The following is a 22,849-nucleotide window of genomic DNA, read 5'->3' as shown; positions in this document are numbered from 1 at the left end:
CCCCAAAAGTTCAGTGTCAACACAGCTATCTCCTGAACCTCCTCTTTCAAGGGAAAGGGTAGCAGTACTGTGTACTTCCTCAGGCAACCAGGTACACCAGCCTATGTTATCCACTCCTGTACCTGATGTAGAATGCCTGGCTGTGATGTTCTTATACGCCCTGCTTGTTCCAGTTAGTATAAGTTAGAGCTGCCTTTAGACTGCCCTAACGTGAATAGTGGGACTGCCCTGGTGCACAGCCAGCCCAAGATCAAGGGAGTACAAAAGGTAGTTTTAAAGCCACCTTTGTATTTCTCTCGCTCTCTTCCCGACTTGTGCTGTGCTCCTCGGCTGCAGTTGAGACCAGATGACTCATTTTCCTGGCTGAAGTATTTTTGTTAATAAAATGCAATGAAAATCTGTTGGCAGAGTATTTAAATCTTCAGAATGACCGCGGATTCTTTACCACTCTCAATTCTTCAGTCACCTGAGAGTTTTATTCAGGGTGGAGTAAACTCCCCTGCTAGCACTGGGGGGGGGGGGGGGGGGGAATGGATCGATCGCCCTCTAAAAGAGAGGCTTAATAAAAGCAATTTCTTAACATGAATAGTGTATAAAACCTGCCTCACTTATCCTTGATGGGGGTTGTATTTCTGTGCATCAAGTCAGAGATCAAGTCAATGTAATAAAAAATGCTTGCTTGGTAACTTGTCTTTTGCTTGTGATGTCTGATGTGAAGCCTGTCTGTCGTGTTATAGGACAAACAGCATGGGTTTGTGCTTTAAAAGTAGCTGGACTTTTTATTAATATATTTATTACAAAGCACACAGGCCAGTGTTGAACTGCGTACACTCGTAAGGTTCTGGAGAGGCAGTGATAGAAGTGGCTGTTGTGGATGTGGGAGAAATATGCCACTTCTTTGTAAATGTTTTGCAGTGTAATGCTAGCTTCTCAGGAAGAGTATTTTAAGTTGTAGTATTTGGTCAGCATGTTCTCATTTGCTGGCAGGAAGTGTTGTAACTTGCTGTTTAGAATTGCAATTGTGAGAGGAATGCTGGATTTCCAGATTAACTTTCTGGGCGTGGGTCTGGGTGAGGTGCCATTAGTCCCGGGACTATGCAAGGGAGCAGGGTTGCTCTCCTCTCAGAACAGGAGGAGGAAAGGTAAGGATGTCTTATTCTGTGAGCCAGCATTATAACCTTAGCTTGAATTTACTAAAATTTCCTGGTAGCCCTGGATGCTGGTAGTTTGTGCATGAATTTGTGCATGCTTGAGAGAGATGCCTTTCCCTTATTTTTTGTAGTAGCTTCTGATACTGTAGCCCGATATGCAAAGCAAGTAGCTTTAGCTGAAGAAAACCAAATCCTAGCGAACATGGTTTTCATATGTGCTCCTGATCAAATATCACTGTATGTTAGCTATGTCTCGTTTGTTTGGAGTGCTGTGATGTAAATATAATTCAGTGTTCATTAGTTGTCTTTGTTAGAGAGTGAAGTGACAAGACACAGCTCTTTTTTAAAAACTAGCTGGACTGTGGTCCTCCCTTCTACCATCCCCCGCAAGCACTTACCATAGTTTAATCATTTTAAATGGCTTTCTGCAATGTTGAAATGCTAGTACCATTTAAGCTTGCATTCCACTGTAACTTGCTGAAAGGTGCTAAACATTTAGTGCTGGTAGCTCTATACATCTGCTTCTGTATATGAAGGATCTAAGCAAGAAGAACACGTTTTTAAGGGAGTATCTGGGAATAGTACTGGCTCTGGAGTCCAAATGCTCTTTTTCAGAGGATTACAGCAAACCGGAGTCAGTACCCCTCTGATCATTTGTTTAAATACACATTGCTGGCATGATATGAAACAGTGCTTTAGTGAATGGAAGGCATCTGGCATTGTAGGTTAGGAAGTGTTGATGTCTGAGGCTGAAATACACTAATTTTCCATAGAAGTTTCATAGTGAAAAATAGCCCTGTGGCTTATTTGAAAGCCATAATACACTAGTTATAAATACTTAAACAGAAGCTGTCAGTTTGACTAATGGTGCCTGTCAAGGTTCCTTCCCCACTCTGAACTCTAGGGTACAGATGTGGGGACCTGCATGAAAACCCCATAAGCTTATTTTTACCAGCTTAGGTTAAAAGTTCCCCAAGGTACAAACTATTTTACCTTTTGCCCTTGGACTTTATTGCTGACACCACCAAGCGTCTAACAAATATATAACAGGGAAAGAGCCCGCTTGGAAACGTCTTTCCCCCAAAAATCTTCCCCAAACCCTACACCCCCTTTCCTGGGGAAGGCTTGATAAAAATTGTCACCAATTTGCATAGGTGAACACAGACCCAAACCCTTGGATCTTAAGAACAATGAAAAAGCAATCAGGTTCTTAGAAGAAGAATTGAAGAAAAAAAGTAAAAGAATCACCGCTGTAAAATCAGGATGGTAAAGACCTTACAGGGTAATCAGATTCAAAACATAGAGAATCCCTCTAGGCAAAACCTTAAGTTGCAAAAAGACACAAACACAGGAATATACATTCCATTCAGCACAGCTTATTTTATCAGCCATTTAAACAAAACAGAATCTAACGCATATCTAGCTAGATTACTTACTAAGTTCTAAGACTCCATTCCTTTCTGTTCCCAGCAAAAGCATCACACAGACGGGGAAAGCCTTTGTTTCTCCCCCTCCTCCAGCTTTGAAAGTATCTTGTCTCCTCATTGGTCATTTTGGTCAGGTGCCAGTGAGGTTATCCTAGCTTCTGAACCCTTTACAGGTGAAAGGGTTTTTCCTCTGGCCAGGAGGGATTTTAAAGGTGTGTTTACCCTTTCCTTTATATTTATGACAGTGCCATTTTCAGGTGCAGCTAGCATGAGATGTTAAGAATAACAAGAAGGGTTTCTTCAGGTATGTTAGCAACAGGAAGAAAGTCAAGGAAAGTGTGCGCCCCTTACTGAATGAGGGAGGCAACCTAGTGACAGAGAATGTGGAAAAAGCTAATGTACTCAATGCTTTGTTTGCCTCTGTCTTCATGAACAAGGTCAGCTCCCAGACTGCTGCATTGGGCAGCACAGGATGGGGAGGAGGTGACCAGCCCTCTCTGGAGAAAGAAGTGGTTCCGGACTATTTAGAAAAGCTGGACATGCACAAGTCCATGGGGACAGACACGCTGCATCCGAGAGTGCTAAAGGAGTTGGGGGATGTGATTGCAGAGCCATTAGCCATTATCTTTGAAAACTCATGGTGATCCATGGAGGTCCCGGACGACTGGAAAAAGGCTAATGTAGTGCCCATCTTTAAAAAAGGGAAGGAGGAGGATCCGGGGAACTACAGGCCAGTCAGCCTCACCTCAGTCCCTGGAAAAATCATGGAGCAGGTCCTCAAGGAATCAATTCTGAAGCACTTAGAGGAGAGGGAAGTCATCAGGAACAGTCAGCATGGATTCACCAAGGGCAAGTCATGCCTGACTAACCTAATTGCCTTCTATAACAAGATAACTGGCTCTGTGGATGAGGGGAAAGCAGTGGATATGTTATTCCTTGACTTTAGCAAAGCTTTTGATACGGTATCCCACAGTATTCTTTCCAGCAAGTTAAAGTAGTATGGGCTGGATGAATGGACTATAAGGTGGATAGAAAGCTGTCTAGATCGTCGGGCTCAACGGATAGCGATCAATGGCTCCATGTCTAGTTGGCAGCCGGTATCAAGTGGAGTGCCCCAAGGGTCGGTCCTCGGGCCGGTTTTGTTCAATATCTTCATTAATGATCTGGAGGATGGTGTGGATTGCACCCTCAGCAAGTTTGCAGATGACACTAAACTGGGAGGAGAGGTAGATACGCTGGAGGGTAGGGATAGGATCCAGAGGGCCCTAGACAAATTAGAGGATTGGGCCAAAAGAAATCTGATGAGGTTCAACAAGGACAAGTGCAGAGTCCTGCACTTAGGACGGAAGAATCCAATGCACCGCTACAGACTAGGGACCGAATGGCTTGGCAGCAGTTCTGCAGAAAAGGACCTAGGGGTTACAGTGGATGAGAAGTTGGATATGAGTCAACAGTGTGCCCTTGTTGCCAAGAAGGCCAATGGCATTTTGGGATGTATAAGTAATGGCATTGCCAGCAGGTTGAGGGACGTGATCATTCCCCTCTATTCAACATTGGTGAGGCCTCATCTGGAGTACTGTGTCCAGTTTTGGACCCCACACTACAAGAAGGATGTGAAAAAACTGGAAAGCGTCCAGCAGAGGGCAACAAAAATGATTAGGAGGCTGGAACACATGACTTACGAGGAGAGGCTGAGGGTACTGGGATTGTTTAGTCTGCGGAAGAGAAGAGTGAGGGGGGATTTGATAGCTGCTTTCAACTCCCTGAAAGGGGGTTCCAAAGAGGATGGATCTAGACGGTTCTCAGTGGTAGCTGGTGACAGAACGAGGAGTAATGGTCTCAAGTTGCAGTGGGGGAGGTTTAGGTTGGATATTAGGAAAAACTTTTTCACTAGGAGGGTGGTGAAGCACTGGAATGCGTTACCTAGTGAGGTGGTGGAATCTCCTTCCTTAGAAGTTTTTAAGGTCAGGCTTGACAAAGCCCTGGCTGGGATGATTTAGTTGGGGTTGGTCCTGTTTTGAGCAGGGGGTTGGACTAGATGACCTCCTGAGGTTCCTTCCAACCCTGATATTCTATGATTATGATTACCTGTAGATGTGGTGGATGCTCTGTCAATTGAGGCTTTTAAAGTTAGAGCAACTCTCCTCGAGGCATACAGCTGGAAGTTATGGGTTTGATGCAGCAATCACTGGGTGAAATTCTCTGGCTTGTGTTATATAGGACGTTAGACTAGGTCATAATGGTTCCTTCTGGCCTTAATATCCATTAACTTCTGGTGCATATCACAAAGGTTCACAGCTGCCTCTCTTCTCTGTAGCAGCAGAGCTTGGCTGATCTTGCCTTGGGCATGACTGTGTTGCAAGTATATTCCCTTGGCTCCCTGTGCCTTTCCTCCTTTGTAATTAATTTACTCTGGGGAGGAGAGTGGAACGCCTTGCTGTCTTCAAGGAAAACTTAATTTCACTACAGCAGATACAAATTTAATTTCACAAAGGTTTGCGATCTTTTTGGGAGGGAAAGGCTGGCAGAGTTTTTCTGCTATTCGGTACTTCAGTCTAACCTTTTTTTATCTGCTTCGATTAAAGATTCTGTCTCCTCCTTAACAGCCTCTCTGCAGTAAAGGAGCATGGTTGCTCTTTCAGTATTGCCCTCCCCGCCACTAATCTTGCGAGGATTACAAAGAAGTGCTCAGTTGTGTGTGGTGGTTTTTTAGAAGAACCATCCTAGGCAAGAAGTTATTTTCCTTTTTGCTTTCTTTAGTTCTTTCTGGTACCAAGGGGAGAGAATTCTTTCTATTGGCTGAATGGTCTCTCTTCCCTCAAAATCAAGTTCTTGTTTTCCTCCCATATCTAATCTATGCCCTTTTGATCAGCGTCTCTCTCTAGTAAGGAAGCTGTCAGCTGAAATTCTTCTTAAACCCCTAAAAATACAGTAAGTTGTTGGTCATGATAATGGTCTCTTGGGTTTCACAGTGGCTTGTTTCTAGTTCAGGAATGTATTCATTGTGTGGCGTTTTTCTGTTAAAATGTATTGTTTGTAATCTGCATAATGGATACAAATCTCTGATATGGTGGCATTTTGTTCCTGGCTTTACAGCTTGAAGACTGCTTCTGTTTGACACTCAAATTGATCAGATCTTGTTTGGAAAAATGCTTGGAGAGTGTTTCTCTATTTTTGAAAAGGGTTGCACAAATGGAGACATGAAAGCAGTTGCTGAAACTTGCTGTAGTCTAACTCCTTTACGGGCCGGGAATGGAACAACACTCAGTTATGAATTTAAATAAGCTTGTTTGCGGGGATGGGGTAAGCAGTGCCTATATGTAAAACGCCTGAGGGCTTGTGTACATTGTGCCACAGTGTGCTCAACAAGGCTCAGCGTTCGAGAGAGAGCACAACACATTAGGGCCATGGCCCTGTCTAGACCCTGCTGGCACAAACTGGAAGATGTCTCGTGCACATTAACATAGTCCTGTGGGATCTCTGCGTAGGAGAGAACGTGCTCCGAAGTATGGATAAATAAAATCAAGACCTCTTGGGTTCAACCCATTGTGTTGGCATGTGAGCGTAACCCACAGGCTGGTCAGTTCCTCCTTGTGCCCTGTTCAGAAGATAGGAGTTTCAGCCCCCAGCTAGAGAGCCTGGCTCAGTCTCTGGAGACTCCTGTTTCTTGCTCTGGAGGTCCCTGGTTCCGTCACTGGTGGTGTGCTCTCTAGAATTACACCGGAGGAACAGTGCTTAGAGTCTAGCTTCTTGTGAGCCGTTACAGTGGCAAATTTCCTGTCTAGAGACCAGGCTGTGCTAGGGTATGTTTTTGTGGCAGCTCTGGGGGTGGGATGGGGAGGACAGGATTGGGGGAGGCAGTGTCCTCTCATTCCATAGCCATAAAGAATGAGTTCCCTGTACACTGAATGCTGGCCAGGTCAAGCTGGGGAATCTCCAGGGAAGAGCAGCTGCTTGGAACCCAAAGGGTCAGGAAATGCTTAGGATCTGATGCGTGGGGGCCAGAGGCTTCTGGGAGGAGGCAATGTAGTCTGACTCACCTTTTGTCAAGGAGGGAAGTGCCTGTATCACACAGCACCTGGAGGCCCTGCTGTGCTCGGTGTTCTCCGTACACTTAGTCAGAGAGGCTTCCTGCTCGAACAGTTTCCATTCCGGACAGTTGCTGGGAGGAAGGAAACACTGCCCACAGAGGGAGAATGAGACTTGCCTAAGGTGCCATAGCACCTGCTGAATACCAGCGCCTTAACGACAAGATTCAGAGTAACAGCCGTGTTAGTCTGTATTCGCAAAAAGAAAAGGAGTACTTGTGGCACCTTAGAGACTAACCAATTTAAAGTGAGCTGTAGCTCACGAAAGCTTATGCTCAAATAAATTGGTTAGTCTCTAAGGTGCCACAGGTACTCCTTTTCTTTTAATGACAAGAACATCCTTTCCCTCTCTCCACCCTTCCCACACTCCGCCTGAGAAAGGAGCTGAAACCTGGTGAGATCAGGTGTTATAAATTCCAGACAGAATCAACGGTGTGTCTCCCCACCCCACACGCCGCTATGGGAGATGTCTTGAAATGAGCACCTGCTCCTTGCAGTACATGAAGCCATGAGTTCAGTTAACAGGAAAGACTGCCACTGTATTTACACAGTTGATGTGAATAAGTCTTCTTGTAATCCAGTGTCAAGGAAAACAATTTAGCAGGTTTTGTTTTTCAGATGGCCCATGCATTAATGCGGGAGTGGCTGCTTTGCTAAAATATAGATGTTAGCTAAACTATAATGTTTCGGAAATAGTTGGCAAGCAGGTCTCTTAAGATTGAGTTAGAGCAATAGTTTAACTGGTTTCTGCTGCATGCTATACAGATTCTGAATACTTTGTTTATAACGAAGTTTTTGGAGTATGATTATCCTACCACTTAAGGTACTAGATTTATTTACAGTTGGCAAATGATAATCTAACCTATTCACTCCATCTTCTCCCCGTTATTCGTGGAAACAGCTCCCTTCCTTTCAAGGTAGCACTGTCTGTAGGTACTCCATACAGAACCCTTTCCTCTATTACTCCCCAGTGCAGGTATTCTTTTGAAGGGCTTGTCTACATGACAGGTTATGTCAGTATACTTTGTCGCTCAGGGGTGTGAATAAGCCCCCCCCCCCCCCCGGCATGATATAAGTTACACGGAGCTAAGCGCCGCTTGCAGGCGGGGAGCTGTGATGCCGACAGGAAAGAGCGCTCCTCACCTGGTGGGCTCCATTGGCTCAGCTGTGCTGCTGCGGCATGTGGCCCCTGCTTCAGCTCCGGCTTGGGCGGGCGGTGGTGGGAAGCTGTAGATGCTGTCGCCGTGTGTCTGTCTCTCCACTTCCCTGCTTCGCCCCCTCTTGTGCAGATTGATTTCTGTCCACTGGTCCTGGCTGGTCTCTGGGTTTAACTTTTCAAGGGGTTAGCATGAGTCTTAATAAACAGGGCTGTAACCAGTTCCTGCATAGACAACTTCCGCTGTCTCTCTAGCACGCTCCTGTTCCTCTGCCACCAGGGTGGGAAATTATCTGCACGCTGTCACCAGAGGGACCTGCTGATTGGAAACAAAGGGAGCTTTTACTGGGAGGCCGAATCCCTGGGGCGTGGCTGGCAATCTGGATCTGGCTGTCCCGAGGACTGAGTCTAAAAGATGCAGCCAGAGTCTCTTTGCCTTTGAGGATTCCCACTGGACAGTGCTTCATCCTCCCCTCTCTCTGGCCCTTCCTGGAGAGATGTGGTGGTGCCATCTGTCAGGCAGGAGGCGATGAGGTAAGACTGGGACACGTATCTGTAGCCCCAGTCTTCGTTTTTGAACAACTGCTGCTTACCCCTAGGTGCAGCCTCCTTGCTCTCAGTGTGCCAGGTGAATTCCCCCAGGAGAGTTTCTGCTGCTCCACGTTTGGAGTGAGCAGGGTCCTGTCCTGCATTGCGTGTCGGAGGTAGAGCACACAGCACTGAGCAACCTTCTCTCCTTAACCTCCCTCTGTTTTCCATCTCTGCCAACCAGACAAAGAGCTGCTGTGAAGCTACAGATTGCATGCAGCAGGTGTGACTGATCGCTCCTCCGACTTCCCTGCCTCTGACAAAAGCACAGTGAGGGTGCTAGGTAGGGTCTGTGGCTGCATTCCCAGGAGTAACTGTGCTTTTAACATGAGCTTTATTAACTACTTAATTGGGATTTCCTGCCAGCTGAGCTAATGCTAAATGTCTCTGTGCCTAATGGCTTGAGTTTCAGTCTCCAGCACTGGACCCAACCTTGCTGATTGTATAGCCAATGGATATAGCTGTACATTGGCAAGGCTTGCTTGTGTCATAGAAATCTTCGAGTAATAGGAACTGTCTGAGCCCTTCCTAGAATAAGTGGTGGCAAGTCTGCCTCCAGCCTGGGTTTTCTCCAAGACTGCATGGAGAAGCCAACACTCCTTCTCGACCAGCTCCCCAAAGTGAGGATTCTGGACTTACCAAATCAGCTTTTTGTTTTTTCTCTCCGGGGGATAAGTTTGAGTGTGGGGAGTTCCCAGGGACATCTGGAAAAGCCTGTTTGCAGCTCACACGCAAGAGGGCTTGGGGGATTCCACCCTTTGGTTTCCGTCCCTCCATCTCACACTGCCCCAAACAAATCCTTGTTCTTGAAGGAGCCCCAGTGCATCCATTCCAACACTGCAAAAATCTCTCCTGGAACCTATCGGTGGAAAAGCAAGCTCTGGTAGAAACATCCCAGCAGGAGAGTTATTTCCATAATCCCTGGCTGCTGCGGGAAAGAGTGTCTGCATGGTGGAACTCCTGCAGCGCTCTGTTCCATAGTGACATGTCTCCAAATCCTGCCGTGATGCCCTGGCAGGGCTTGCCGTGACCAACTCCAAACTGTATTTCAACTCCCCTGATGAATTCGGCAAATCCCCCGGATATTGGAAGCTAGCGCTATAGTTTCGGGAGCGAAATATCTTCCAGTCTACACGCAAATCAGCAGAGCAGCCACAGAGCATGTCTCTGCCTCTCTTGGTGTGCTTGTCTTCAGTGGTTTGCCAGCTGCACCCTGGCAGGGTTCATGGAAAGGTGACATTTGTCAACATACTCTAGGTGACCTTATTGGATTTGATTCTCCTCTGGATGCTCCCTGCCCGTGTGTCCCACGCCACTTTCACCTGTTTGCCTCTTGGGGCACGTCTACACTGCAGTGAAAGACCTGCAGCATGGTGTGGCGTGGCATGCCACAGCAGGCCTTTGTTGGCTGGCTTGGACTGTGGCTGTGGGGCTAGACGCTTGGGCAGGAGCACAGGATATGAAACCCCATGACCTGGGCTCCAGCCCACGCCTGAATGTCTAGGCTGCTATCTTTAGCACTGCAGCCCAAGCCCTATGAGCACGAGTCAACTGAGCTGGGCCCTGAGCCTGGTGCCGGGTGTTTTACTGCAGGGTAGGCATACCTATGGAGAGCTCTGGGAGTCCCTGCATATCTGGCCGGAGACAAAAGCTCAGTGTAAACAAATCCAAGTACTTTTATTCCCATTGTGAGAGTACTTCCTAGTTCCAGGAAGCAGGAAAATTGGGAGTGGGTGAAGGGGGAGGGAGACAGTTGGGACAAACAATGGGATTTTTTTAAGGTTTATAAATTGTCCCATAAACCAAGTTCTAACTGACATTAAATCAGAGTTAACCATCTGAGCCGCTGCAGAAACAGGGAGCAGTGGATTTAAAAAATACAGATAAGCGTGGAATTCAATTTAGAGCTGGCTCAGCATCTTTAGAAGAAACTTCAAACGGTCCCACGCTGCTCAGCGGCAGAACTTCTCCGAGGTCCCTTCTGGGCTTGAAACCTGTAATGCGTTCTCTGTTATTCCCTTCCTTAATGGGGAAAAGAGGACGGCCTGCATTGGCCGCAAGATGCTCACAACAGCTAGGTGTTGGAAGGATGGTGTTTTTAGCGGTAAGCATTGGTTTCACTGAACACACAGGCACGCGCACATACACGAAAAAACATTTCCACTGATAGCAATTTTACAGATAGGCAAAGTAAGAGCAGTGCTGCTTGGGAACTTTGAGTTGGATTTAAGAATATATACTTGCTATATTTTGACGTGTGATGTTGACAGATTGTGTTTTAATGGTTTTAAAGCTTTAACTCTTTGAATCTTAAAATCTGTCATTAAATAACTAATAGACCCCCCCCAATTTCCTGCAACTGTGAAAATTTAAATTGATAATGATGAAATAAACATTGATGTACATCAATTATTTTTAAAAAAATAGAAATTTGAACACTTTCAGCTCTAACTAGTGCTGGTAGAAAACATCAGAAATGAAGGTAACTATAATAAAATCTCATGCTTCAGAGCTTCGGCCGATTGCCTGCAGGAGTCAGGAAGGAATGTCTCTCCCAAAGTACATGCATTTGATTTTCTCACCTTTCTCTGAAGCATCAGAGATTGGCCACAGATGGACATGGGATACGAGGTGGGGTGGGTCAGCGCTCGGAGGCAATACAGAGATCCTTTTTAGATGCCCAACTGGTATCTTGCTCATATGCTCAGGGACATACCAAGTGGGGGCCTGCAGCGATCAGTTCTGGGTCCGGTTCTGTTAAATATCTTTCAGTTATTTAGATAACGGCATACGGAGTACACTTATAAAGTTTGTGGACAGTACCAAGCTGGGAGGGGTTGCAAGTGCTTTGGAGGATAGGATTAAAATTCAAAATGATCTGGAGAAATGGTCTGAAGTAATTAGGATGAAATTCAATAAGGACAAATGCAACATACTCCATTTAGGAAGGAACAATCAGTTGCTCACGTACAAAATCGGAAATGACTTCCTAGGAAGGAGGACTGCGGAAAGGGATCTGGGGGTCCTAGTGGATCACAAGCTAAATGTGAGTCAACAGTGTAACACTATTGCAAAAAGTGTATTAGCAGGAGTGTTGTAAGCAAGACACGAGAAGTAATTCTTCCACTCTAGTCCATGCTGATTAGGCCTCAGCTGGAGTATTGTGTCCAGTTCTGGGCGCCACATTTCAGGAAAGATGTGGACAAATTGGAGAAAGTCCAGAAAAGAGCAACAAACATGATTAAAGGCCTAGAAAATATGACCTATGAGGGAAGATTGAAAAAACTGGATTTGGTTTAGTTTGTAGAAGAGAAGACTGAGTGGGGACATAACAGTTTTCAAGTACATAAGAGGTTGTTACAAGGAAGAGGGAGGTGAATTGTTCTGGTTAACCTGAGGGTAGGACAAGAAGCAATGGGCTTAAATTGCAGCCAGGGCAGTCTAGGTTGGACATTAGGAAAAACTTCCTAACTGTCAGGGTGGTTAAGCACTGGAATAAATTGCTTGGGGAGGTTGTGGAATCTCCATCATTGGAGGTTTTTAAGAGCAGGTTGGACAAACACCTGCCAGGGATAGTCTAGATAATACTTAGTCCTGCCATGTGTGCAGGGGACTGGACTGGATGACCTCTCGAGTGTCCCTTCCAGTTCTATGATTCTGTGATTCTATACTGACCAACAGATTTGGGGTTGGGAACGAATTTCCCCCCATGTTGGATTGGCAGAGGCCCGGGAGATTTTTGCCTTCCTCTGCAAGATGGGGTGCGGGTTGCCTGATGGGATCATCTGGGCATTTCTTACCTACTGAGTTCTCTGCTATGGCAGGGGACTCAGGTGTTGGTGGTAGCTTTGTCTTTCTTGTTCTCTGCCTATGACACAGCAGGTCATTCTTCTGATACCTGATCTGCTTTAGTCTAACTAAACTCATTGGACTAAACTTAGGGGTAACTGGGTGAAATTTAATGGCTTGTGATATACAGGAGCTCAGATCAAATGGTTCTTTCTGGTCTTAAACTCTACAAAACTTCATTTGGGAACAGAGCTGAAATTCATAGACCTGAAACTTGATGTGCACTAGCTTCGGCATGCAGAATTTTGTTTCTCTGATAATACTCTAGGGATGTTTAAAGCACTTCCAAACAACGAGCGAAGGGCCGGAAGTACAGTGACTGCAAGCAGAGCTGTACCTGCGCAGGAACGAGTGCTTGCTTAACGCTTCGACACAAGACCCAAGCACAGAGGAAACGCTAGCCAGGTCGCCAGAAACTTTTCCCATTTACACATGGACAAATGCGAGATTTCAGCCTGCAGCTGACCTTGTCCCTGGAGAGTCCATGTCACTGAACATAAGAACGGCCAGACTGGGTCAGACCAAAGGATCCATCTAGCCCAGTATCCTGTCTTCCGACAGTGGCCAGTGCCAGGTGCCCCAGAGGGACTGCACAGAACAGAACAGACCACTGGTTTTTCTTTCCCCAAAGCTAATAGTTCAGTTTCTCTTTTTGTGCCAGCAGCCTAGGACCTTTGAGTAATCCTGCAGGAACAAACGAATGTGCCCCTCCCGAGGCAGGGAAAGGATTTGGTAAACAAGGAAACACACTGTAGACTTCAGACTTCCAAATGGTGATACCAAGAATGAGAGGACAGGTCACATCATAGGTTTTCATGTGCTGGCAATGACTCGCTGACCGCATCTGGTGTCTGGGGAAACGAGTGTCTGATCAGTCACATGTGCAGGGCAGAGCTCCACGCTCTCATGTCAGGACCGATCTTGTTGGCAATAAAACCCCAGAGAATTATCTCCGGCTGGACCTGAATCAAAGGAATCTGAGGAGCCTTTGCAAGTATGTACTGTAATTGCTGGCAGCCAGGGGGCAAACTCTCCCCGCCCTCTCAGATGTCTGCAAACATGGCATTTAACCTCTGGCCCAAAGCAACAGCCACCTCCCCAGAGATGTCATCCTATACTAGGCCTCTTCGCACAGCACCCAACCTCTGTCTGTGATTGAGTGCCTCACGCCCAGCACACCTGGCTCCCTTTTAGCTGAGAGGAATAGAAAAACCAAGCTTTCAGCTTGCATCAAATACTCCGCTCTTTTCCGTGTGTGTGTGTGTGTGGATGGCAGCATCCGTGCTGGTCTTTCTGACCTAGTATGGCCATACGAGGGGTAAGCTGAACCCCACGGCAGGAGGCATGAAAGCCTCACAGATGTGACATTTCATTGTTGGGGAAGGGAGAGAAGCCTTCTCAAACTGCTCTGTAGAAAGGCCTTTTGCCCCAGATAGTTGAAAAGACCATGTGGCCATCCAGGCATGAGCAGCCCTCTCTAGAGTTTCTGAGGAGATGGGGAAGAAGGCAGAGCAATGTCCCATCATCCTCGCCACATGGAGAGAAGCTTCTGGAAAGGGCCTGTGCTCCTCCGAGAAGATAGAGGTACGGGAGGAGGTGTAAGTCACAGCAGGAAACGCAGTGGCTAAGGCTGGGAGCTGAGGGGAAGGCTTTCTGCAAATTAATGGCAGCTTGTACTATTGGGGAACTGTTTGCCCATAGGTTCCTCCAGCTTGATGGAGGATTCCTACTTCCTAGGTTAAGTCGCAACCTTAAAACGTGCGTGTGTGTGGTTTTGTATCCCGTGTGCTCAGTGAAAGTGGTGACTAATCACTCATGAATCATGCTAATGGTCTCTAGTAATTCAGCTGTGAAAATCTGAACTGATCTCTCCACTGTGGCTTTTGGGGAATCGCCATCCTCCAGGAGGACGGGCCCCATTGCCGGGCCCCAGCCCACCTTGGCTCTCCCACACTTGCTTTGCCCGGTGCTGTCTTTTGCGTTGGAACTGTGATGGCTGTTTCCCCTCCCTCCGCCTGCAAACCACCCCTGCACACAGATATCACTCTCTCCCCACCCCCTTCAGAGAGAGCTAGGGTCCCATGCTCCCCCTCGCGCTCTCCCTGCCTCCATAAACCTGATTTTTGACCCTTCAGGGAAAGTCGGGGCTGTGGCCGGGTAGATCTGCTGTGCCCACGTGCCTTGCTGCTGCTCCTGCCCTCCCCAGGAATGTCTCTTTGCAGTAGCCACAGTCCTTTAAAAGACTCCTCCTAACCCAGAGCCTGAGGCAAAGGGCCCCTGGATCCTGGCTGTGGGGGTGCTGCATGGAGGGGTGGCCCCACAGCCTGTCCCCCCCACTCCAGGGAAGATTCTGACTGGGACGTGGCTGGAAGGAAGAGCAGGCTTAGCTTTCGGATCCCCTGCAGGTGCTAGCGAGGAGAGGGCCGGTCCGGACCGCTCTCCCTCGAACAGCTGGGAGGTGTAGCAGGCAAGCCAGCAAGCTCAGGCGGTGTGTGAGGGGAAAGGGGTGAGCTTGGGGGTGTGAGGAGGGGGCTTCTGAGCGAGCGTAGCCTGTGTAATCAAACCAGTCAGACCGACCTGGCTTCAGAGGGTCAACCTGAGTCTAGCCGAGGGCCGATTTCCCAGGGCTCCAGCTGGCTACAGTGAAGAGCAGGGCTCTGAGGGGGTGTTTGCTGGAGCAGCAAGGAGCGTTAAATAGTTCTTCAAGACCAGGCCAGGTGTTTAACAGCTGTGAATACAAATCCCAGGGTACCTTTGAGCTCGTGTGGCTAATGCCATAACTCCCTGGCTCAGAGTCTGGTGCGTTTAGAAGTGGTACACTGTTTGTTTGACACAGAGTTATGACCCAGCGCACATCTGGGGAGTGACTTGGTATGACACCGAGTGGCAAAGTCGTAATGGGGCAGCGGTAGGAGATACTGGTCTGCCAACTCCTTGCTTGTATTCCCTTGCCTCTGCCCAGACCTGCAGTAGAAAGCCATGTACTCTCCGGGCTTTCCGTCCCCAGCTGGGGAGTGTTGCTTAGGCCGGACTAGTTCCGTTTGCTTGCTCCAGTTCGGGACGACTGTGCTACTGACGTAGATGAGGCTTCACTAGCTGAATCCTGTATTTTCCATCTGCAGATCCTGAAACCGCTCTATAGCGCAATTCTCCGTCGGGCCGCAGTCTGCTCCTACGCAGCCCTGGCTGGGACGTTGACCCCAACAGAAATATAACTCGGTAGGTAAGACTGGCATGGCAACTGGGGAAAGAGAAGGCTAAAGTGGGGGGATGGAGGGAACGAAGGGGGGGAGAGTGCCGCAGCAGACAGGGCATTGTACTGGAACTCTGGAGGAGCTTGGTTTTAGCCCCACCTCTGCTGCGTTCTATCCCTACGTCTGACTGGCTTTGTGCCAGCAGGCAGGTCACCACCGTGCCTCAGTTTCCCTGCTGTTAAAGTGGGGAGGGGGCCTCACTGGTAACTTGCCTTGCACGGTACGGATGAAAAGCGCCGCACAAAAGCGAGACGTTCACTCTGATTTGCGGGGCTGTCTCACATGAAGGACTTCCCTTGCTGCCCCGTGCTCATGCTGTGTCTGCTGTGCTCAAGTTCTCCGCCAGGTCGGGTTAGATGGCCAGCTCACATGCTCTGACTCCGGCTAGCAGAGCCTTCCATCCGTGTCTTCGCTGCCTTGGATGGGGGTGGGGTTGAGGTAAAAAGCAGGGCAACTAATGTGCATTAGCTATTAATTACTTCGCTGTCCTGCTGCACAGCTTTAATGGGGCTCTTTCACCTCTTACTGGGAGAGGTCAGCACTGTACCTTTGCCCGCAGATGACCTCTCCCACCTATCTCATGGTAAAAATGCCAATTTTCTCTCTCTCTCAAATTCTTGTGCAAATGTGGTACCATCAGGCATTCGTTTACCCCACTGTCCAACCTGCCCTTTGGGCAGTGAAGACCCAGCTTAAACACTGAACGTTTGATCGTTCAAGCAGATGCATGGCCAAGCCCAAACCGTATCCTCATCCAGAGTGCTTTCCACGCTCCCTCACTTGGAGGTCGCAGGAGCTGGCATTTCAGGTGCAGTGTCAGTCCCAAGCACGCTGTAAAAGTTTGCTTTTACTGTGTCTGGCCTTTATCTGGCTAGGTCTGAAGTGTCCAGAAAAATAGCCTACCCCTTCTTTGTGCTGGGGTTTGTCTGGTGCCTGCAGGACACCTCTTCTCTGGTATCCCATGAGGCAAAATGCACCATAACTGCGGATGAGGGTGTGAGGTCCAGGGGACTCTGTCCAGCTGGTGACGGCTTGGAAGGGAGCCCACTGTATTATATAATTCCATAGGGCCAGTGGGACGAACTCTAGTGTCATGGGCAACTCGTATTCTATTTAGGTAGTGTAGCTGAGAATGCAAGGCAAGTGCTGATGACCGAGCCCCAAGAGCAGCAGACGTTCTGCTGACGTAATGCAAGGAGGGTACCGTAGTCTTCCCCATCCCTCTGCCTTCAAAGCAAATATATTGGTGACTTCTAGCTCACTAAATGTGGGCTGAATTATACCCAGATGAGAGCCTTGCAAAGCCACACCCATCCAAAGGGCCAGTTCCTGCAGAGTTTTTGGTGCTATGGTTTGGTAGAGCAGTTAAAAATAGCTTCAAATACGCTTCCAGTCAAATGACTTCTATAAACTTCCAAAACAAGCTTGGTGCAACCTGAATGGAATTTGCAGGGACATTGTCAGCTTGCAACCAAGATAGAGATTTTAACTTGACAAGGAAGCTCGGAGGTGGGTGTGGCACTTAAAGCTTAGCTTTCAAAAGCTGTCTTCTGTTGATGGACCACTAATTGCTTCAGATGTAGTTAGTTTTTTTATAGGTACCGTCCAGAGCATCAAAGCTGTACAAACAATCAAGACTTTAGCAGAGGTTTTATTCAACACTGTTTGTAAGAAGACCAAGTATCAGGGGGTAGCCATGTTAGTCTGTATCCACAAAAACAACAAGGAGTCCGGTGGCACCTTGAAGACTAACAGATTTATTTGGGCATAAGCTTTCGTGGGTAAAAACCCCACTTCTTCAGATGCATCAAGACCAAGTATTTCCAGCTTAATTCTTTGGTTCAAATTCCCCTCTCAAGTACCTAAACACTCCCTTGTCAGCACATGTATAAAGAACAACCTGTTTGTCATGTAGTTTTCTTCCTCTCCTGTCGTCATAAGAACCACAGAAATGACTGTTTCTCCTAAAGCATCCGTGACACTGCACATATCCAGTATTGAGTAGCTGTCACTTACCTGCAACCCCTAAGATCACGGAAACAATAGTAGCAAAAGATTTTCATTCAGATGTAAGTTGTCGACATTCTTTTTGAATACTAACGTGGTTACATTACAAACCTCTCAAAGGGCTTTTTAAGGAAAATCTTAGTAGAACCTTACAGTGGTAGAGCTGTACAAATAAAAGGAAAAGGGAAGGATGGTAATTCAAGGTAGGAAGTCTCCTAAATCTGCAGTAATTTACAAGAAAACTTCTGTGTATGCAGAATAAAACCTGAAGCTTTTTCAAGCAATAAATCTGCACCCTATTAGAGTTTCTGACATTCTCACTTCTGAGAGCACTCTGTGTTTGCTCCCTCAAGTTCAAGATTCACTTTCTGCTGAAGCTCCTGTTCCTTTAATGAGTACAGTGTGGCAGGTCAAACACACGGCTTTCCTGGCTGTGCTTGCCAGCTTAATGACCTCGTTGTGATGTTTATAGAATTTCAGCTATGTGTGGAATCAGTACATCCAGGAATATATTAAATTTATGCTTCAAATCAACTGGAGGCAAACATCTATTAGCCATAGCACAGGTAAACACCAGCAGCCCTTGAGTTTACTCTAAGAAACAACTCCCAATCTCTGGGAAAGCTCAAGTAGAAGTTCAATAACCAAATGAAATCTCAGTCTGACGTGTACAGACTAGACAGCCAGAGAGCCATGGATGAATGGATTTCACACAGTTTACTTGCATTGAACAGGATATTGACAAACCCTCAGTCTTTGCTGCCTATTTGGCATTGATATTAAAGCTTCCTGAAGTTTGGATGACATCTTGCCATAGCATTTGCCCCGTCACTGTGCTGTACTTTCCCCCTATTTCCTATAGTCCAATTACTGACCTCACTGAGTGCTGCCGTTGATGCAAGCGGCATCATAGAATCATAGAATATCAGGGTTGGAAGAGACCTCAGGAGGTCATCTAGTCCAACCCCCTGCTTCAAAGCAGAACCAATCCCCAACTAAATCATCCCAGCCAGGGCTTTGTTAAGCCTGACCTTAAAAACCTCCAAGGAAGGAGATTCCACCACCTCCCTAGATAACGCATTCCAGTGCTTCCCCACCCTCCTAGTGGGGAATTTTCCTAATATCCAACCTAAACCTCCCCCACTGCAACTTGAGACCATTACTCCTTGTTCTGTCATCTGCTACCACTGAGAACAGTCTAGATCCATCCTCTTTGGAACCCCCTTTCAGGGAGTTGAAAGCAGCTATCAAATCCCCCCTCATTCTTCTCTTCTGCAGACTAAACAATCCCAGTTCCCTCAGCCTCTCCTCATAAGTCAGGTGTTCCAGTCCCCTAATCATTTTTTTAAAAAAGGAGTACTTGTGGCACCTTAGAGACTAACCAATTTATTTGAGCATGAGCTTTCGTGAGCTACAGCTCACCTCATCGTAGCTCACGAAAGCTCATGCTCAAATAAATTGGTTAGTCTCTAAGGTGCCACAAGTACTCCTTTTCTTTTTGCGAATACAGACTAACACGGCTGTTACTCTGAAACTAATCATTTTTGTTGCCCTCCGCTGGACGCTTTCCAATTTTTCCACATCCTTCTTGTAGTGTGGGACCCAAAACTGGACTCAGTACTCCAGATGAGACCTCACCAATGTCGAATAGAGGGGAATGATCACGTCCCTCGATCTGCTGGCAATGCAGTCAGTTGCCCTGCTTTTTAACTCAACCTCACCCCCATCCGAGGCAGTGAAGACACGGATGGCAATGCCCCTACTTATACAGCCCAAAATTCCGTTAGCCTTCTTGGCAACAAGGGCACACTGTTGACTCATATACAGCTTCTCGTCCACTGTAACCCCTAGGTCCTTTTCTGCAGAACTGCTGCCTAGCCATTCGGTCCCTAGTCTGTAGCGGTGCATGGGATTCTTCCGTCCTAAGTGCAGGACTCTGCACTTGTCCTTGTTGAACCTCATCAGATTTCTTTTGGCCCAATCCTCCAATTTGTTTAGGTCCTTCTGTATCCTATCTCTACCCTCCAGCGTATCTACCTCTCCTCCCAGTTTAGTGTCATCTGCAAACTTGCTGAGGGTGCAATCCACACCATCCTCCAGATCATTAATGAAGATATTGAACAAAACCGGCCTGAGGACCGACCCTTGGGGCACTCCACTAGATACCGGCTGCCAACTAGACATGGAGCCATTGATCACTACCCGTTGAGCCCGACGATCTAGACAGCTTTCTACCCACCTTATAGTGCATTTATCCAGCCCATACTACTTTAACCTGCTGGCAAGAATACTGTGGGAGACCGTGTCAAAAGCTTTGCTAAAGACAAGGAATAACAGGTCCACTGCTTTCCCCTCCTCCACAGAGCCAGTTATGTCGTCATAGAAGGCAATTAGATTAGTCAGGCATGACTTGCCCTTGGTGAATCCATGCTGACTGTTCCTGATCGCTTCCCTCTCCTCTAAGTGCTTCAGAATTGATTCCTTGAGGACCTGCTCCATGATTTTTCCAGGGACTGAGGTGAGGCTGACTGACCTGTAGTTCCCAGGATCCTCCTCCTTCCTTTTTTTAAAGATGGGCACTACATTAGCCTTTTTCCAGTCCTCCGGGACCTCCCCCAATCGCCAGGAGTTTTCAAAGATAATGGCCAATGGCTCTGCAATCACATCTGCCAACTCCTTTAGCACTCTCGGATGCAGCGCGTCCGGCCCCATGGACTTGTGCTCGTCCAGCTTTTCGAAATAGTCGCAAACCACTTCTTTCTCCACAGAGGGCTGGTCACCTCCTCCCCATGCTGTGCTGCCCACTGCAGCAGTCTGGGAGCTGACCTTGTTCGTGAAGACAGAGGCAAAAAAAGCATTGAGTACATTAGCTTTTTCCACATCCTCTGTCACTAGGTTGCCTCCCTCATTCAGTAAGGGGCCCACACTTTCCTTGACTTTCTTCCTGTTGCTAACACACCTGAAGAAATCCTTCTTGTTACTCTTAACATCTCTTGCTAGCTGCGCCTCCAGGTGTGATTTGGCCTTCCTGATTTCACTCCTGCATGCCCGAGCAATATTTTTATACTCTTCCCTGGTCATTTGTCCAATCTTCCACTTCTTGTAGGCTTCTTTTTTGTGTTTAAGATCAGCAAGGATTTCACTGTGAAGTCAAGCTGGTTGCCTGCCATATTTACTATTCTTTCTACGCATCGGGATGGTTTGTTCCTGTAACCTCAATAAGGATTCCTTAAAATTCAGCCAGCTCTCCTGGACTCCTTTCCCCCTCATTTTGTTCTCTCAAGGGATCCTGCCCATCAGTTCCCAGAGGGAGTCAAAGTCTGATTTTCTGAAGTCTGGGGTCCGTATTCTGCTGCTCTCCTTTCTTCCTTGTGTCAGGATCCTGAACTCGACCATCTCATGGTCACGGCCTCCCAGGTTCCCATCCACTTTTGCTTCCTCTACTAATTCTTCCCGGTTTGTGAGCAGCAGGTCAAGAAGAGCTCCGTCCTTAGTTGGTTCCTCCAGCACTTGCACCAGGAAATTGTCCCCTACACTTTCCAAAAACTTCTTGGATTGTCTGTGCACTGCTGTATTGCTCTCCCAGCAGATATCAGGGTGATTGACGTCTCCCATAAGAACCAGGGCCTGCGATCTAGTAACTTCCGTTAGTTGCTGGAAGAAAGCCTCGTCCACCTCATCCCCCTGGTCCGGTGGTCTATAGCAGACTCCCACCACGACATCACCCTTGTTGCTCACACTTCTAAACTTAATCCAGAGACTCTCGGGTTTTTCTGCAGTTTCATACCGGAGCTCTGAGCAGTCATATTGCTCTCTTACATACAATGCAACTCCCCCACCTTTTCTGCCCTGCCTGTCCTTCCTGAACAGTTTATATCCGTCCATGAAAGTACTCCAGTCATGTGAGTTACCCCACCAAGTCTCTGTTATTCCAATCACATCATAATTCCTTGACTGTGCCAGGACTTCCAGTTCTCCCTGCTTGTTTCCCAGGCTTCTTGCATTTGTGTATAGGCACTTGAGATAACTCGCTGATCATCTCGCTGTCTCAGTATGAGGCAGGAGCCCTCCCCTCTTGCGCTCTCCTGCTCGTGCTTCCTCCCGGATCCCACATCCCCATTTACCTCAGGGCTTTGGTCTCTTTCGCCCGATGAACCTAGTTTAAAGCCCTCCTCACTAGGTTAGCCAGCCTGCTTGCGAAGATGCTCTTCCCTCTCTTCGTTAGGTGGAGCCCGTCTCTGCCTAGCACTCCTCCTTCTTTGAACACCATCCCATGGTCAAAGAATCCAAAGCCTTCTCTCCGACACCACCTGCATCGCCATTCGCTGACTTCCACGATTTGACGGTCCCTACCCCGGCTTTTTCCTTCTACGGGGAGAATGGACGAGAACACCACTTGCGCCTCAAACTCCTTTATCCTTCTTCCCAGAGCCACGTAGTCTGCAGTGATCCGCTCAAGGTCATTCTTGGCAGTATCATTGGTGCCCACGTGGAGAAGGAGGAAGGGGTAGCAATCCGAGGGCTTGATGAGTCTCGGCAGTCTCTCCGTCACATCGTGAATCCTAGCTCCTGGCAAGCAGCAGACTTCTCGGTTTTCCCGGTTGGGGCGGCAGATAGATGACTCAGTCCCCCTGAGGAGAGAGTCCCCGACCACCATCACCCGCCTCCTTCTCTTGGGAGCAGTGGTCGTGGAACCCCCAACCCTAGGACAGCGCATCTCATGCCTTCCAATCGGCGGAGTCTCCTTCTGTTCCCTTTCCTGAGATGTATCATCTAGTCCACTCTCCGCATTAGTACCTGTGGAGAGAACATGAAAACAGTTGCTTACCTGTATCTGCGCTGCTGGTACATGGACGCTCCCCTTTCTTCTTCTGGAGGTCACATGCTGCCAAATTCCTTCACCGTCCTTCTGTCCCCGCGGTGCAGCCTGCTCTGAATCTTCAGAACGTTGTGTCTGTAGAAGCATATCCTGACGTCTGTCCAGGAAATCTTCAGTTTCTCTTATGCAACGCAGGGTCGATACCTGTTGCTCCAGACCTTGAACCTTCTCTTCCAATATGGAGACCAGCTTGCACTTTGTACAGACAGTCGCTTCTGTCCTGTGGAAGAAAGACAAACATGGCACATCCAGTGCAGGTCACAACAGCTGAACCCCCCCTTCCATATTACCGTCCTTCTACGAGCTTCCTCAGGACTTGTAGTAACTACTCAGAGAAGTTGGCAAGATGAAAGCCTCAGTGGGCTCTCCCCGGGCAAACTCCCTCTGTTAGCCTCTCCGCTATTCCCCGCTCAGCTGGTTCTCAGCTGACTGGCTTTTTATAACAGTCAG

At 47.7% G+C, this 22,849-nt stretch overlaps 1 protein-coding gene across 4 annotated transcripts in view; it reads left to right on the top strand.

Moving 5' to 3' along the window:
* Positions 1 to 22,849, top strand: part of PLS3 (plastin 3) — an 82,032-nt gene that overhangs the window by 24,804 nt on the left and 34,379 nt on the right. For 3 of the 4 annotated variants that reach the window (XM_074962779.1, XM_074962782.1, XM_074962780.1), the window contains exon 2: positions 15,382 to 15,478. The gene's annotated coding sequence lies outside the window, so the exon portion shown is untranslated. Of the gene's footprint in view, positions 1 to 1,043; positions 1,143 to 15,381; positions 15,479 to 22,849 lie in introns of those variants that run through there. The other variant, XM_074962781.1, reaches the window with a different exon arrangement.

Source organism: Natator depressus, chromosome 9 (assembly GCF_965152275.1).
Source record: "Natator depressus isolate rNatDep1 chromosome 9, rNatDep2.hap1, whole genome shotgun sequence".
Taxonomy (NCBI): domain Eukaryota; kingdom Metazoa; phylum Chordata; order Testudines; family Cheloniidae; genus Natator; species Natator depressus.
The sequence above is the reverse complement of the archived record's forward strand: the minus strand, read 5'-3'. Positions and strand labels throughout refer to the sequence as shown.